This window comes from Melanotaenia boesemani, chromosome 10 (assembly GCF_017639745.1).
Source record: "Melanotaenia boesemani isolate fMelBoe1 chromosome 10, fMelBoe1.pri, whole genome shotgun sequence".
Taxonomy (NCBI): domain Eukaryota; kingdom Metazoa; phylum Chordata; class Actinopteri; order Atheriniformes; family Melanotaeniidae; genus Melanotaenia; species Melanotaenia boesemani.
The window spans coordinates 1,154,894-1,171,040 of record NC_055691.1 but is presented as its reverse complement, the minus strand read 5'-3'; the positions used below and the strand labels follow the sequence as shown (position 1 = coordinate 1,171,040).

General features: G+C 39.8%; 1 protein-coding gene across 1 annotated transcript in view; it reads right to left on the bottom strand.

Annotated features, from left to right (window-relative positions):
- grm8b (glutamate receptor, metabotropic 8b) overlaps positions 1-16,147 on the bottom strand; it is a 226,037-nt gene that overhangs the window by 14,558 nt on the left and 195,332 nt on the right. The window lies entirely within an intron of this gene.

Genomic DNA, 16,147 nt, shown 5'->3' with positions numbered 1-16,147 from the left:
CTCCCACCATCCAAAGACATGCATGTTAGGTTAATTGGTCAGTCTAAATTCTCCGTAGGAGTGTACGGAAGTGTGGAGCTGTCACCCAAATTTAAAAAAAAAATAATGGACATTATCACGTTATAAGGTCCCATTTTTCCGTAGGAGTGAGTGTGTGTGAGTGAATGGTTGTTTGTTTTATCTGTGTTGGCCCTGTGATGGACTGGTGACCTGTCTCCAGCTTACCCGCGACCCGTAATGGACTAAGCGGTACAGAGAATGAATATATATGTATATATATATATATATATATATGTGTGTGTGTGTGTGTGTATATATTGAGTTTGAATTTAATGTTTCCCACAGAAATAACATTTAATGCAAAAAAAAGAAGAAGAAAAAAGAAAAACTTATAGTAGCGCCACATAACTTTTCGATTTTAAAATTCTGTGTTTCTGATTCATTTTGATGGCACATTGACATTTATCACATACATTCCTGGAGTTGTCTTTGCCCAGAAGTGTGCTAATGCTTAGAAACTGCACTTCATAACTTCTTCTTCCATCCTAAGGCATCACTTTACAGCAACATTTAGCTTTATAGCACCATGTCACTCTATAGCAACTGGATATCATTGCACTGGCTGTTTTGAAAGCCCACCATTGCTGATTCAGCAGAGAAACCCAAAAGGACATTATCAGAGGAAGAGGAAAAGAAATAGAGAAACTGAAAGAGTGAGAGATAAGACAAGCGTCAATATCAGACTGACTTTTTCAGGGTGGAGAGAGCTCAGAGAAGAGACAAGATGCAAGATGAGTTAGCTGTTGTTAGGGAGTGTCTCATTAAGAACATCTACAAAGTTCAGTAGTGGGGTTTTAAGTATAGCACACATTCTTTGTTCCTTAAACTTCTTTGCTTCTCAAAAATACATTTGTAAATGATGTTTGTGGGATACAAATGCAAATTTTTTAAATTTGTTTTTGCGGGTCATTCTATCATGATGTTAAATATTACTAAAATTCTCTCTGATGTTCAAAGGGAAGCTTCTCTAATTCCTTAAAACTGTGTTTCTTAAAAGCTTTTACCAAGTTATGAATCCCCTTGTTTGTTTGCTCTTAATACTTATGTTCAATTTATTTATTTAATGTGTGAATTCTCAACACTCCTCTTTTGCTTATTCTGTTGTATAAGTGTAAAATTTCGTTTGGTGATCAAATGTAAAATGATTTTATCTGTGATTTCATCACATCATAAGCATGCGCATATATATTAGTGCACGTAGCGTGGTCAAAAATATGGTTACTACAAAAAAACCTCTGCTGCTACTGTATGCAGCCTGTTTAATCAGACACAGGGACGGAAAGTTCTTTAAACAACCATAAAAGAAAGAATATAAAGTGTTTTTTGTGTGGACGCTCACAGCACGCTACAAACAACGCTGCTGTCCGCGGTGCTGAAGGAACCAGAACGGATCACATTTGGAGGATTTAATTAAAAAAATCAAACACAAAGCTGAGAATTTATTGCTATTCTTTTTGAGACACATCAGGAAACTTTTTGACAAATTAAATATAACCTGAGGTGAACTTTTTTTAGGGCTCCCCCTCACAGTATCAGCTGAATGTCTTTAGGGGAGCTCCTGTGCCTTTCAGGGGAGCCGAGCTCCCCTTAGCTTCCCCGTCATTCAAACCCTTTCAGCAATAATACTTCTGTCAAACTGAACTGTACCAAAAGATGGTCAACTGGCCTTGGTTCGCTTACTGAGACCAATCTAGTCTGTAACTGAAAATCTGGTCAGCCTGGGAAGATATTTTGGCACTAAACAGCCACCATTTGAGTTTTTCTGTATAACTGGAAAAAGTTACGAGTTTCCCCTTGTTTTTTTTTTTTTTTTTTGGAAGATTTTAATATTAAATGATGGAAAATCAGAGCTGCTGGAATAAAATTCTTCCTTGATGCTTTAATATAAATTTACAGTGTATGGCTTTTCCCTTGTTGATTTAAACATGTAGAATGGTAAATTCTTAATGTATTAAGATAACACTGAGCAGTGTTTAGTAAAAATAGTATTATTAACAAGATTCTTTCTACAAGATAATATCTTCAAATATACTCAAAAAGAAGAGATTGGAGGAAAACAAGATCTGTCTCTGATATAAGGCTGTTACAAGATGTCAGGACATTGCTCTCTTTACCAGGGAGGTAAATGAAACTACTAAAACTACAGCAGGTGGAACAATTATCCATGACTTTTAAGCTTTTAATCCACTTGTCTCCTTGACTCACCTTTTTCAATATAGGACTAACTGCTGGAGCGCTATCATGTTCACAGCCGGCCAATCACTGACTGATGATAATATCTGTTTTTAAATAGGATAAGCAACAGGACAGAGAAACCCTCATTTCAGTTTGATGAATGACCCTAAAGGCATTGTTGGGTTCCGTGCTGTGTTTATGAGCCAGTGAGAAGGTTTTGATTCTGTTTTCTATCTTTGTCTACTCTGCTGTTGATGAGAAATGCAAAAATTTACTCAGATGTGATTCATGTCACACAGCAATCCCTTTATGTTTGTAAAGACACCATCATGCTTAAGTCCTCAGTTAATTTATCAGGTATATCTCTTCAATCCTTGCTGAATATTAAGCTGAGCATCAGAATGGGGAAGAAAGGGGATTTAAGTGACTTTGAATGGTGGCATGTTTGAGTATTAAAGAAACTGCTGATCTACTGGGATTTTCACATACAACCATCTCCAGGGTTTCCAGAGAATGGTCTGAAGAAGAGAAAATATCCAGTGGGCAGCAGTTGTCTGGACCAGTATGTCTTGATGTTAGAGGTCAGACGAGAATGAGCAGACTGGTTGGAGATGATTGAAAGACAACAGGAAGTTAAATAAACACTGGTTCCAACCAAGGTCTGCAGAACAGCATCTCTGAACACACAGCACATCCAGCATTGAAGCAGATGGGCTCCAGCAGCAGAAGACCACACCAGATGACTCTGTCTGTCCACTGGCTGCAGGTTGCAGACCCCTGCTCTAAACCAAGGCAAGGCAAGGCAAATTTATTTGTATAACACATTTCATGTACAAGACAATTCAAAGTGCTTCACATAAAACATTTCAGCAGGGTGCAGAAAGCAATAATAATAATAATAATAAAAAAAAAGATTAAAAGAAATGCAATTAATGAAATAAAACAGATAAAATGCAAGAAATAAAATTTCAGTGTGGGGAAAGACAATAAAATAATGAATTACATTAAAACGATTAAAAGCAAGATAAGTTAAAAGTTTCAGTGCAGATTTCATGCATAGGCGCATGAGAAAAGAAATGCTTTTAACCTGGATTTAAAAATGTCTACATTTGGGGAAAGTTTAATCTCCACTGGCAGTTTGTTCCACTTGTTTGCAGCATAACAGCTAAATGCTGCTTCTCCGTGTTTAGTCTGGACTCTGGTCTGGACTCTGGTCTGGACTAGTTGACCAGAGTCTTTGGATCTAAGAGCTCTGCTAGGTTTATATTCTCTGAACATATCACAGATGTATTCTGGGCCTAAACCATTCTGGGAGTTGTAAATGATCAGAAGGGTTTTAAAATCTATTCTGTGACTGACTGGAAACCAGTGTAAAGATTTCAAAACTGGTGTGATGTGTTCAGATCTCTTAGTCCTGGTTAAAACTCTAGCAGCAGCATCTGGATGAGCTGCAGATGTTTAATGCTCTTTTTAGGAAGTCCTGTTAAAGACCATTACAGTAATCCAGTCTACTGGAGATGAATGCATGGATGAGTTTCTCTTGGTCTTTCTGGGAGACTAAACTTTTAATCCTGTTGATGGTAAAAAGCTTCTTAGTGAAGCTTTGATGTGGCTGCTGAAAGTCAGATCTGAGTCTATCAACACTCCAAGGTTACCAATTTGGTCAGTGGTTTTAAGAGCCCGAGTCTCCAGGTGTTTACCAATGCTGACCCTCTTCTCTTTCTACCAAACAGAATAATCTCAGTTTTGTCTTCATTTAATTGTAGAAAATTCTCCCTCATCCAGGTGTTTATTTGCTCCAGACACTGACACATTAAGTCTATTGGACTGCAGTCATCTGGTGACAGAGATACATAAAGTTGTGTATCATCAGCATAACTTTGATAACTGATGCTATAGTTCTGTAATATTTACCCAAAGGGAGCAGATACAAGTTGAACAGAAGAGGTCCAAGGACTGACCCCTGGGGGACTCCACAAGTCATGGCCACTCGCTCGGATTCATAGCTGCCGATCGTAACAAAACAACTCCGGCCTTCTAAATAGGACCTGAACCAGTTAAGAACTGCTCCAGAAAGTCCAACCCAGTTTTCCAGCCTGTGCAACAGGATTCTGTGATCTACAGTATCAAATGCAGCACTGAGATCCAACAGAACCAGGACTGATACTTGACCAGAATCAGTATTCAACCTAATGTCATTTAACACTTTGACCAGAGCTGTTTCAGGGCTGTGATGAGGTCGGACGCCGGACTGAAATTTATCAAGATTTCCACTTTCATTTAAAAAGTCATGAAGCTGGTGAAATACAACTTTTTCAATAATCTTGGAAATAAAAGAGGTTAGAGACAGGTCTATAGTTGTTCATTATAGAGGCGTCTAGAGTCCTTTTCTTTAGGAGGCTTAATAGCAGCGATCTTTAGTGACTTGGGAAAAATGCCTGATGCCAGTGAGCTGTTAACTATCAGTAGGAGACCACTTTCTACTGAGGTAAAAACTGGTTTTAAAAAGTCGGATGGGATCATGTCCAGAGTGCATGTTGTTGATTTCAAATGCCAAACTGTTTCTTGTAGGACTTTTAAATCAACCGTTTTAAATTGTGACATAACATTAGAATTATTTTAGACACAGACTAGTTTTCTTGTGTGACTGTGTGAAATTAATATTTTGCCTAATTGTTTTAATTTTTTGGCTAAAAAAGTTTGCAAATTGGTTGCATTTCTCAGTGGAAAGGAGCTCTGGGGTTATCTGTTTAGGAGGATTAGTAAGTTTCCAACCAATAAACAGTTTTAGCAGCAGTTTTTTCTTTAAACAGCAACAGTTAAAATATTTCTTCATATATAAAATCACATATTTATGATAAAGAAGGATGAAATGTTCAGGATTTACTAACTAAAAGGTAAAAAGTCAGCAGGATGAATTTAAAGCTGTGAAGCTGCTTCCTTCTAAACACAGAAGGAACAATATGTGATGAATATCAGCATCAGGTGAACAGACAGAAAGCAGGATGAGAATCTCACAGCTTCTACATGGTGAGGAGAGAGAAATATTCACAATATCCACAGAAAGTCCAGAATCTCAGCTACCAGCTCAGCAAAACCATTTCTATCACCAACAAACACAGTTAAGACAACAATAATTAAAAGACCAGGTACACAAAGTCTGAAAAACATGTAAACACAGATGATATTTCCCCATCCAGAGGCAGAAGAAGACCCGATTTATGCTGCACGCTTGGAAAAGTCAGAAAACATGTGTTACCTTTGTTGTCTTGCCTTAAAACTTATATCTACCAGAACAAAACTGCATTTCCCTTAAAAAGAAAGAAACAAAAACTGTTTTTCACTGTATTTTTGGAGCAGTTTCCCATCCAAATATTGCTATATATCCAATAAAACGCTGCACCAGCGAGACATGGAGGAAGAGGCATGGACTGAAAGCATCTGCATGTAGTTTCTCTGTGATCAGTGAGAAAGAACTCTGAGAAAACCCCCAAAAAATGTGTGTTAAAAAAAATTAACGTTAATTAATGTGTTACCTCGTTACTAATGCCTAAATGGGCACAGCCCATATTCATATATATATATATATATATATATATATATATATATATAAATTCATAAATCACCAAATCTCTGTCTACATGCATCAGCAGACTGTACACAGATTGAAAATAACCCAGATGGTTTTAAAACATGATGGAACTTTTTGTATTCAGTTCACAGAACTGCAGTAATGAGTCACTGCGAATACACTTCTTCTTATCACAGCTCCGGCATCACTGACAGAATATATCTTAGAAAAAGATTTCAGTGTTTGGATTAACCCCACAGGGCTCTGATGTTTCAGAGGGCTCAGTTTTATCTTTGTTTGAGGCATATTTTGCATTGCTTAGCATAAAATCTCAAAATTGGACCCATGTTTTGGGTGATGCTACAGTTGTTATTTGTTTGTTTTCTCTATTATTTTAATATGCCAGCCTGATTTTTAACCAGAAAGTGATGGGTTATTGCACTGGGGATGTAAAAGGCACATTTCAGACAGATAGTGGACTGTGTTTTTGTGACCGTCATAATCCTGAGAGTGTGATGGTCGTAGACACTGAAAATACTACTAATAATAGCACTGTTGGCATATTAATGTGATAAAGTAGCTCATAAGTTCAGGTCAGAGTAGGTGGATTCCCCTGAGGAACTGCTGTGGGTGAAAAGTGCATTTTAATCTTTTCTTGGATCCTTCAGCTGAATTTCAAAGCATGCTTGGTTATGCATGGATGCAGTATGGCTCTGTTCCAGAGGTGATAAATACACTCCGTCTACCTGTTTGAATGCCTCCTGTGCCTACCACTGCTGTGTTCGGGGTCCAACTCCTCTGATGCTCCTATTGGTCATTCTCAGGCTTCTCCTGTAGCTGGCTCACAGCCAGCACACAGCTGGGTGCTGCTGCTACTGTAAATGTCAGTGAGTGAGCATCCTGCTCCATATTCATAAGCTGACCTAAAAGATTAGCTGATCAGCTCACGTCCTCCACATTTTAAAACAGGAGTCTAATTTCCACAGCTCCAATTCCAATTAGCATTTAATAGATTTAAGGAGGTTTCCACAGGTCCAGTTATTAATTTTATTTGATACTATGAGCAGAATGATGTTTATCAAGATAAAAGTTTACCAGATAGAAAGGGCAAGAATCAGTGTTCGATTTCACAACAGATTTATTTTCAATGCACACTGAAAAAAGTGACTTTTTGGTGGAGTAAATACTATTTGAGTAACTGTCATAATTTCTACCTAGTATTTTTAAGATCCAGGCAGAACTATAGTTTTTTAGGTCAAATTAAACATTGTATTAATGTAACACACGAACTATGGGGAAAGAATGAGTTTTATTTTTGTTTTCCTCATAATATTTAAATGTTTAATAGTTGTATGTACATAAACTTAGAAATACTGCGTAAGTTTTACTCTGAAAGTGCAGTGTTTGGAAACGCATGCAGGACGCATGCGCAGTTGAGCACCAGGACTGGCTCTGGACGTTACAGAGTGAAGGATCAAATAAGGCTAGCACGTAGGACTACAACCGTCATTTCGCAGGTAAGTCATTGCCGTTCTGTTTTAAATTTGTGATAATATGTAGGTCCGCATGTATTTTGATAGTTTGGCGCAAGATATGCTACTGTTCACAAGTTAATTTAAAGTTAACTCCACCGGGCTTGTCTGTAAGTGTGAGGGCGGCAGTTTCCCCGATAAAAATAACTAAAGTTTAGATATTAAACAAAGCACTAACGTAACGATATAACATTTATCCAGTGACGTCAACATAGTAGAACACGATTCTCTGTAACACAAGAGTGAAAAGTTGGCGGCGACACTTAAATAAAGTTGCGGTAGAATTAATGCTGAGGGGGAAACACTGATGAAGGTTTGAGAGAAACGCCCCAGAATAGGTTTTTAAAACACACGTCACTGACAGAAGCGCCAGAGGTCTTTTGAGAGTCCCAGCTTGTGAATACAAAGAGACTTTGCTGGCAGTTTTCTGTTTTTTTTTTTTTTTTTTGTTGTTGTTTTGTTTAACAAGACGCTAGTTAGCATGGCCACTAGCATGGCTGTGCTATGCGTTGTGAAGCCCACAGCAACTTCGCGATATGCAGACCGTTACTTTCGATACCAAATGTGTCCGTTTTAGTAACGAAATTCATAATAAATTGTCTAAATTTTCACCAGTCTGCATTATTTGGGTTGACAACTTCTTTTCGTCACAGTAGACTGTTATTTCAGTAGTTATTGGACCCATTTCCGATTTCCGGTTGTCTGCTTCCGTAACCAAGGCGACCAAATTGTTTACATAAATGTGCACGTCCTATGCATGTGCGCAACTGAGTTCAAGTGACTGCCACTACTGCACGCTGCATGGCATCACTTTCTGTTGACCAATGTTAATACACAAGTTACTATAATTAACAGTAAAGCAGAAAATAGTAATAGTTAAAATAAGCTCCGCCTTGAAATTAAACATCCCAATGTATGAGTGTTAGGTAGTGGTCTTGCCACAGTGTTTACAGAACATAATTTATAATCTTTTTTTAAAAACTGTCATGTGATCTACTACTTATGTCAGCTGTACCTTTTTTAAAAAGGTTATTCCTTCAATAATATGCACACAGCACAGCTTACTGCAGGGATATTGGGTGTCTGTGTGTGTGTTCATGATGCAGATCATTTAAATTGCCCCCCAGTTTCCAGGAAATTCCCCCAAATTAACTCCTATTTATTTATTTTTTCTATCTATTAACAGTAAACAAAGCAGAACAGAACATTATTCTCATCATTTAGGCTAATAAGAAAACATGTATGCATGATATAATGTTTTGTTATTTTCTCTTATTCATCCATCATAATATAATGTTCAAATTGTGGCTGAATGTTTTAGACTATTGTTTTAATAACACAAATTGTGTCTCTTCATTTTCAGGTGCCCTTTGGAGGAGCCAGTGGGCTTTGTGGACAGTTGGAGTTGAGGTCTAGGGAGGAGGACAAAACTTTTGCTATTAATGCAATATGTATACATTCTTTTTTTTTCTCCATTTAAATAGGAGTATACATAGAAGATTATGAGGCTGTTTGTATCCTTACCCTAATAGTTGTTTTGAGCATGTTTGTATGTTAAACGTTCTTGACCATACGAGTATTATATTTCTGTAATGAATGTTGAAACGCTGTTTCAGAGCGTCGCAAGTTTTTCACTGTATATTTGAAAAGCACTATTCCAGATCTGTACTGTATGTACAAAAGTATTGTGACACCTGCACAATCTAATGCTATTAACAGTAACAGTGTCGACAGTGTTTCTAATATTTTGGATGTAGTGTCTGTGTAATACTGTCTGTTCAATGGCTGCCCCATAAAAGATTGGGCAATTCAATCTACAATGGTAGTGGATTTACTTTGACAGTACTCGTTTGTTGAACTGTTTGAACTGAAAAATAAACATTTAAATTGCATTGTAATTTAGTTGTGTTGTATGTGATAAATGCATAGAGTAAATTTATTTGGTAACATTTATCAAAAGAAAACTTGCAGTGATTACCTAATTTTATTGAGTAATGTAACGTAAAGCAACCAAGTAAATTAAAATGTCAAGCACGAGAAAATAAAATCTACTAAATTATTTCATAACAGCAAATACTACAGATATATAAAATTTACTTAAATTTTTGAGGAAGAAATGTTTCCTGTCAATGAAAAACAAGTAGACTTAAATTAATTTGTTTATAACTTAAAACTTGGATGTTATCAAGTAAATGTTACTTAATATCTTCACAACTGTTATGATTTATGATAAGTTAGTTTTACTTGATACTAGCAAGTAAATATTACTTGATATTGCAGCATTAAATTTTACTTAAATCATTTGCGTGCAAATACTTACAATAAATTTTTTAAGTAAATCTTATGAGTTATTATTTTCAGTGCATGTTGTTTCTTTATAGAACACTGTGCACACTTTTTACATGACAGTGAAGCAACGAGGTCACAGTCTGATGATGAGGAGTCAAGGTTAAAATTCAATTATTGTCAAGTCTAGCAAGTATAAATTAGTAATGTGTCTTTGAAGCGAATGAGAAGCGCCAACTCTCGTTGGGGATAGCTGAATCTTCAGCCTCTTCTGCTTAGGAGGCAAAAGCAGGACTTTGGTTTGATGGGCACATCATGCGGCCAATCACATGCCAAGACAAACTTGAATCATACCATTATGTAAAGGAAAGAAAGGGAGCAGATGGCCCTTAGTTATCAAACGAACGTGGAAATCAGCGCACATCTGATCGCAGGAATGATCTTTCGATTGGATCCACGTGTGATTTATGAAACATTTGTATCTGACCGATCCCAGTGTAGGAAGGATTGGGCCTTGATAAAAACGGCAGCTGAAATCTATGATCATCTACATGTTACACCCTTAAATGTTCGTTGTCCAGAGACCTTGCCCAGTGAGGTCAGACGTTCTGACAAAGAAAGAACATTTTCAGAGGTCGAGATTCCACTTGTGAGGTGGAAAAGAATAAAGAGGTGCTGTTTGGAAGCCTAAAAATCAAAGGTGGACGAGGATCACAGAGGCAGTCAATAGCCTTGCTGTTGTTGATCCGCCTCCAGCCCATGATTAATGTTTGATTCATTTTTAATTAGGATAATAGCCCATGCCTGGTAACTGAAAGTCACAATTCTTTACTTTGTGCTTTTGATAATATAAACAACATGGTACGAGATCAATGAAAACATTAAAAAATAGTGAATAAAACGTTTTCAAACTGCTAAACATCTGTGTTTACTTGCTAAGCATTATTGTGTTCAAGGTTCTGTTATATGAAGCCACTTTTTACAGCCTCCAACAGAAAAGCCGGTGCCTGTCCAGCTAAGAACTGCACATTTTAGTACACAGCAAAGGAAACATCTACTGATTAAATAGAGCAGTTATATAACTTGGTAAAATTAGGCTTGGTGGAACGGCAGGTGCTTCAGGTGCCCGCAGTTGCTGGGAAATCGGAGGATTCTCCTGGTGAGGCTGTTCCCTCCACCAGTGGGGGTGGAGAGGAAGCTGAGCAGAGAACTCAGCTGGATCTGGTTGATATGGATGAGGAAAGTGAGGACGGTGATAGGCCTGTGACACCTGTCACGCTTCCCCGCTTTGAGCCTCCCCTACTCGACAGCAGCTCTGGTGCTTCCCCGTTGGGGGCACAGCACCGGCTTAAGCTGGCCAGACTTCACATGGAAGCCCAGGAGAAGGCCCAGCAGCGACAATTCCAGCTTTAGATCAGAAAGCTGGAAATTGAAGCCAACAAAGCTGTGCGCTTGCGGCAGGTCGAGCTGGATGCCCAGGCCAAGGCCACCTCGCCGTGGATCCCTGCTGCACCGTCAGGGCCTCAGAGTCCCACGGCCCCCTATGACATAGCGACGTTTATTCCTTTTGTTCCGGTGTTTGGTGAGTCAGATGTGGACTGCTATTTTCCGGCGTTAAAGCGCATTGCGCTTGCGCTGCGGTGGCCAAAAGAATGCTGGCCATTATTAGTACAATGCCAGTTGACTGGTAAAGCTCAGGAGGTTGTGGCAGCGCTCCCTCTTGCAGCCAGACAGAATTATGATATTGTGAAGGCCACGATTCTGAAAGCATATGCGCTAGTTCCAGAGGCATACCGACAGAAGTTTGCGCCCACAAGAAGGAATCTTCTCAAACTTTTGTTGAATATGTGCGAGAGAAGAGCACCCTCTTCGATCGCTGGTGTGCTTCTTGTGATGTGACAACTTTTGAAAAGCTTAGAGAACTTATACTGGTTGAAGAGTTTAAGAACCGCTTACCAGAAGGGTTGGTGGTACACCTTAATGAGCACCAAGTGGACAATGTAACCTCTGCGGCCACGTTAGCCGATGAATACGTGCTCACTCACAAAATGGTGTTTTCGGCTCCAGCCAAACCCACTTTTAGAAAAACACCTGAAACTGAGAACGTGAGAAAACCTGACAACAGGAAATGTTTTTACTGTCAGAAGCCTGGTCATTTAATAGCCAACTGTCGACTGTTGGCTCAGAAAGAACAAAACCCAGTTGTACGGAAAGAAGTTTTATAAAACAAGCTGAGTCAGTGGTGAAAAGAGGGAGTAACCACATAGATCCTTGTTTTAAGCCATTTGTAATGGCCGGAAAAATCTCACTGAATGGCAGGAGTGAGGAGGAGAAAGAAGTGCAGGTGTTGCGTGAAACTGGAGCGTCACAAACCCTCATTTTGGCGAGTGCTTTGCCCTTTTCCGATGCCTCATCCGAAGGCTATTGTGTTATGCTGAGAGGTGTGGAAATGGGTTATGTTCCCCGCAAAGTGCACCGAGTACATTTAAAAACTGATTTAATCAGCGGTGTTTTCCCCATGGCAGTTTGTGCTGAACTTCCTATTGCTAACGTGATGGTACTTTTAGGAAATGACATGTGATGCCTCCCCTGGAAGTGATCAGCAATTCGGTGGAGGTTAATGCCACAAAGGAGGAAGCGCTGACTGGAGTAACAACTCATGCACAAGCGAAAAGGCTGCGTAAGAAACGTCACGAAAATGATGACATTCATTTGGCTGACAGCTTTCTTGTTCCTGCAGACACCAACGAAGTCACAGTAGAATCTGTAGAGGAGAGCCAGGATTCCGAAGCTCGGAAAACCCTGGTCTCCCCTACTGACCCTCTGTTTACGCCCGTTCGCGATCAGCTGATGACTGCGCAGGAGGAGGATCCCACACTGCGCTCGTACTACGACAGGGTGGTGAGTGCTGAGAGCGCTGAGGTGGAAACTATTCCCTTGTACAGACATGAGGAAATAGGAAGGAGGTGGGGGCGCCCTGTTGTGCTTCCTGGTACTGAGTGGAACATCGCAACGGAACAGTTAACTAGCACCTATTATATACTACCGACCCCCGATCGGAAACGGAGAACTAGAATGTGTAAAATGTATGTTCTCCGTGTTCCGAACAACGTGATTGACCGACACTCAGGTACACATTCAGACGGTGTCGCGCAGGTGATTTTAGTACCTGATAAACCCCCTGTTGAGCTACCCACGCGAGTAGAGACCCTATTTAGCCCTCGTCTGCCAGGTCTGAGGAGGCTGAAGGTTTTGCGGGCCGCACCTCAGCATCCTTACAGACCGCAGCAGGCTAACGTAGACTGTCTTGGTCCATCCTCTCCGTGTTGCCATTCAGGGAGTTTCAACCGCCACCGCTATTATTCCACCAGAGAGAAGAAAACGTTGCCATTAATGTTAACATTGCAGCATTTCGGGGTTTATGTGGGATCTTCTCCTGTGCCAGTCCAAGAGTTCGTCGATCGTTATTCATTTAGGTTGTTCTGTCGTGTGTGTGATCGAATCCCAGGACTGTGGCCCTTGGTGCTGACCATACAGGGATACAGCCTTGAGGTTCATCCCAGCAGAGTGGTGGGGAACCTCCATGCTGATGCCCTCTCCAGGGTTTAGAGAAATGTGAATATGTGTGATTTCTGCTTTGCATTGTGTGAAAAGTGGTGTATGCAGGTGGAGAAGTATGACATGTCTGAGATGCCATGTCTTAAGGGGGGGAGCGTGACGCCTGCCGGCTTATCAGCCAGCCAGGAGAGAGAGTTGCAGGACGTGCTGGAGACGCTGACTGTGGAGACGGCCCAGCACCCGCCTCCCCTGATCCCTGATTGGCCGCCTTACCCCTCACTCCCCAAAGAAGTTGTCCAATCCGGAGAAGAGGCCTCCTTTAAGACGGCATCATTACCATCATTCGTGGCAGCTGTGGACTGTGGGGCACAGGCCTGCCAGTTTGAGAAGGATTTTGGATTGTGTGGTTAAGAGACTCTCCTGTGTGGTTTAGTAGTTGAATTAATGTTAAATACCTTTTTGTGTTCTGAGCTTTAGTACCGTCCCTGCCTGAAAGAAGGAAGTTTTGCGTTTAGTTTATTAGGAGTTTGGTTTTGTTTTGGTAGAAGTCCGCCTGAGAGCGTGTGTTTATTTTGTTTGTTAATTAGTCCGCCTGTGAGCGTGTAGCCCGTTTTGGGGACATTTTTGGTTTCTTTTGGTAATTAGTAGTGTTAAAGGTAATTGTTAAAAACCCGAAAGAGACACTTTTAGTTTGATTTGTTTGTTTCCTTATTATATTTGCCGGTTAAGGGTTGTTCGTGTTTTGGAACCCATTTCTGTTAATAAACATTATTGTATTTTATTTACCCTTGGTCCGGCCGTTTCTGTGTTACTGTCCTTTTGACCCCTGGAGAAAAAGGGGGACGTAACACTAGCTTAGCCTAGCGCCACAGATACAATGCAAACAAATCCCTTTGAAATTTAATATAAATATGACAAGATAACTTCATCGTAGTGTTTATCAGTAAATTGAACTGTCTCTTGTGTCATGGAGGACATTAGACTTGGTTTGCTCCTTATTAAATTCATTAGATTAGATTTATGCAGAGCTGAGACAAAAGCTGTGACTAACTTATAATGTTAGTCATGCATGAAAAAATGCTACCAACCTTTGACAAGGTATGTCAGCCACACTTGGTAAAGTGAACTCATGAGTTCATGAGGAGCTAATAAATGTTAAAGACTTTTTGGAAAAATGATTTAAACAGAAAAGACAAAAGATGCTGGAGGAGATTATGGGGCAACTATTGAACAGTTAAACTCAAACTAGAGCTTTGAAACAGATAAAACAGTATTTGTATTGTTATCCATGCAGTGAAAATGGGACTAAATATCCCTACTTGGCCCGACTGGTTCCTCATTTAGTATTAATCCACCTATATTGGGGCTGTAAGTCAAAGAAAAAGGTGTGCTTGAATGTTTTCTTATCATAGTTTGTTTTGTTTTTGCATGTCAAACACTCTAAAGCATCCATTATCTGAAAACTCAGAAAGCCTCTTCCTCCAATTCCTCTTTTAGTTAGTACTTCCCTGCTCTTATGGCATTTTCAGGCAAGAAACCAATCCCCGAAATTAGCACCCTATTTGTAAATGGCTTTGGATTAAAGTGCATGTTAAATCATTTTGATGTGATGAAATAATAAAACACCTGAAAATGACTTTGATGATGGGTTGTGGTTTTTTAACTTTGGTTGTGGTGCAGCTCTCCACATTCTCAACAAAAACAGTAGCAACAGGAAAACACTGATAAACTAGGTTTGGAAGAAGTCTGTGAATCTCTCCACCTGTCCTGTAGATATCCCCACAGACATCATAATGAGCTAAATCCACCACCTGGCAAGCTCAGTCAGAACAAACTCAACCCAAAAGCTGTTCTCTGAATGTGCTAAATTTAATTCAGTACTAATTAGTTCTGTGTCAAAAGGCTGCAGAACAGTTTTGACTGTGTTCTTTCTATCACAAACTAACCAAGTTGATCCGGAAAAAAAACGTGACTCCGGTTAATGTGAAGTAAAATAAATAATGCTATGTTATGTCTGCTGTGGTTAATTATGCAAATTTCAATATGGTGCCAGGCCAGGATTGGTGCATGTCTCGCTGCCCTTCAGTGATTGGATTTCGACTGACTGGTTCCCTATTAACGCCTGGATCATGGAGAAAGTCATTCATCTCCCTCTCCTCTCAACAAGCCACAGCTTAGCTAAAAATACAGCAGTTCATGTTTCTGGTATCTGGGAGTTTGTTGGGAGTGGGCTGCCATTTTCTTTTCATTCCAGTTTTCTCCTGTGTTGTTAAGTTGCCTGTATTTTCTTTTCTCTTGGTTTGATATTAATTATCTATGGAAGCTGAGAGTTGCCGGGCTCGCATGTTTTTTCTATGCCATTTCTCATGATAATGGGATAATTTATGTTGCGATAATGGATTATCATAATGGATATTTAATCAGACTCGCAGTCACTCCTAGCGAGAATTTAGAGACTCAAATCAGCCAACATGCATGCTTGGACTGTGGGAGGAAGCCGGGAGAGAACCCAGGCACACATGGGGAGTACATGCAAACTCCACACAGGTTCCCCCCAAGAACCTACTTGCTGTTAATAAATAAGAATTATAAAAATAAGAATCTCTTTAAAAACTATAGATATCACAGCCGCCTCCTTGGCAGGAGTTGCCTCTTTCTTATGTGGGCGGCCAGCATGGACGTCACTCCCTTCTGACGTGGTCTGGGTATGGTCTGGTGTATGATTTACACCTCGAGACTTCACAGGGTTTTCAACCGTGCACCCCCCACTTTTCTTGGGTTTCTGATGTACATCCTGAAATATTAAGTATGTACATTAATAAGTTATATTGATTTTATTTTTTTTTTTGTATTTGTTGTCTACCAGGAGATTTACAAACCAAGAGCTCCTTCAGGCTTTGGATGCAACAGTCTGGCTCTCAAGGAGCTCTGCAGAGCTGTCGGTGTTCACGGGGGGCTTAGCCAT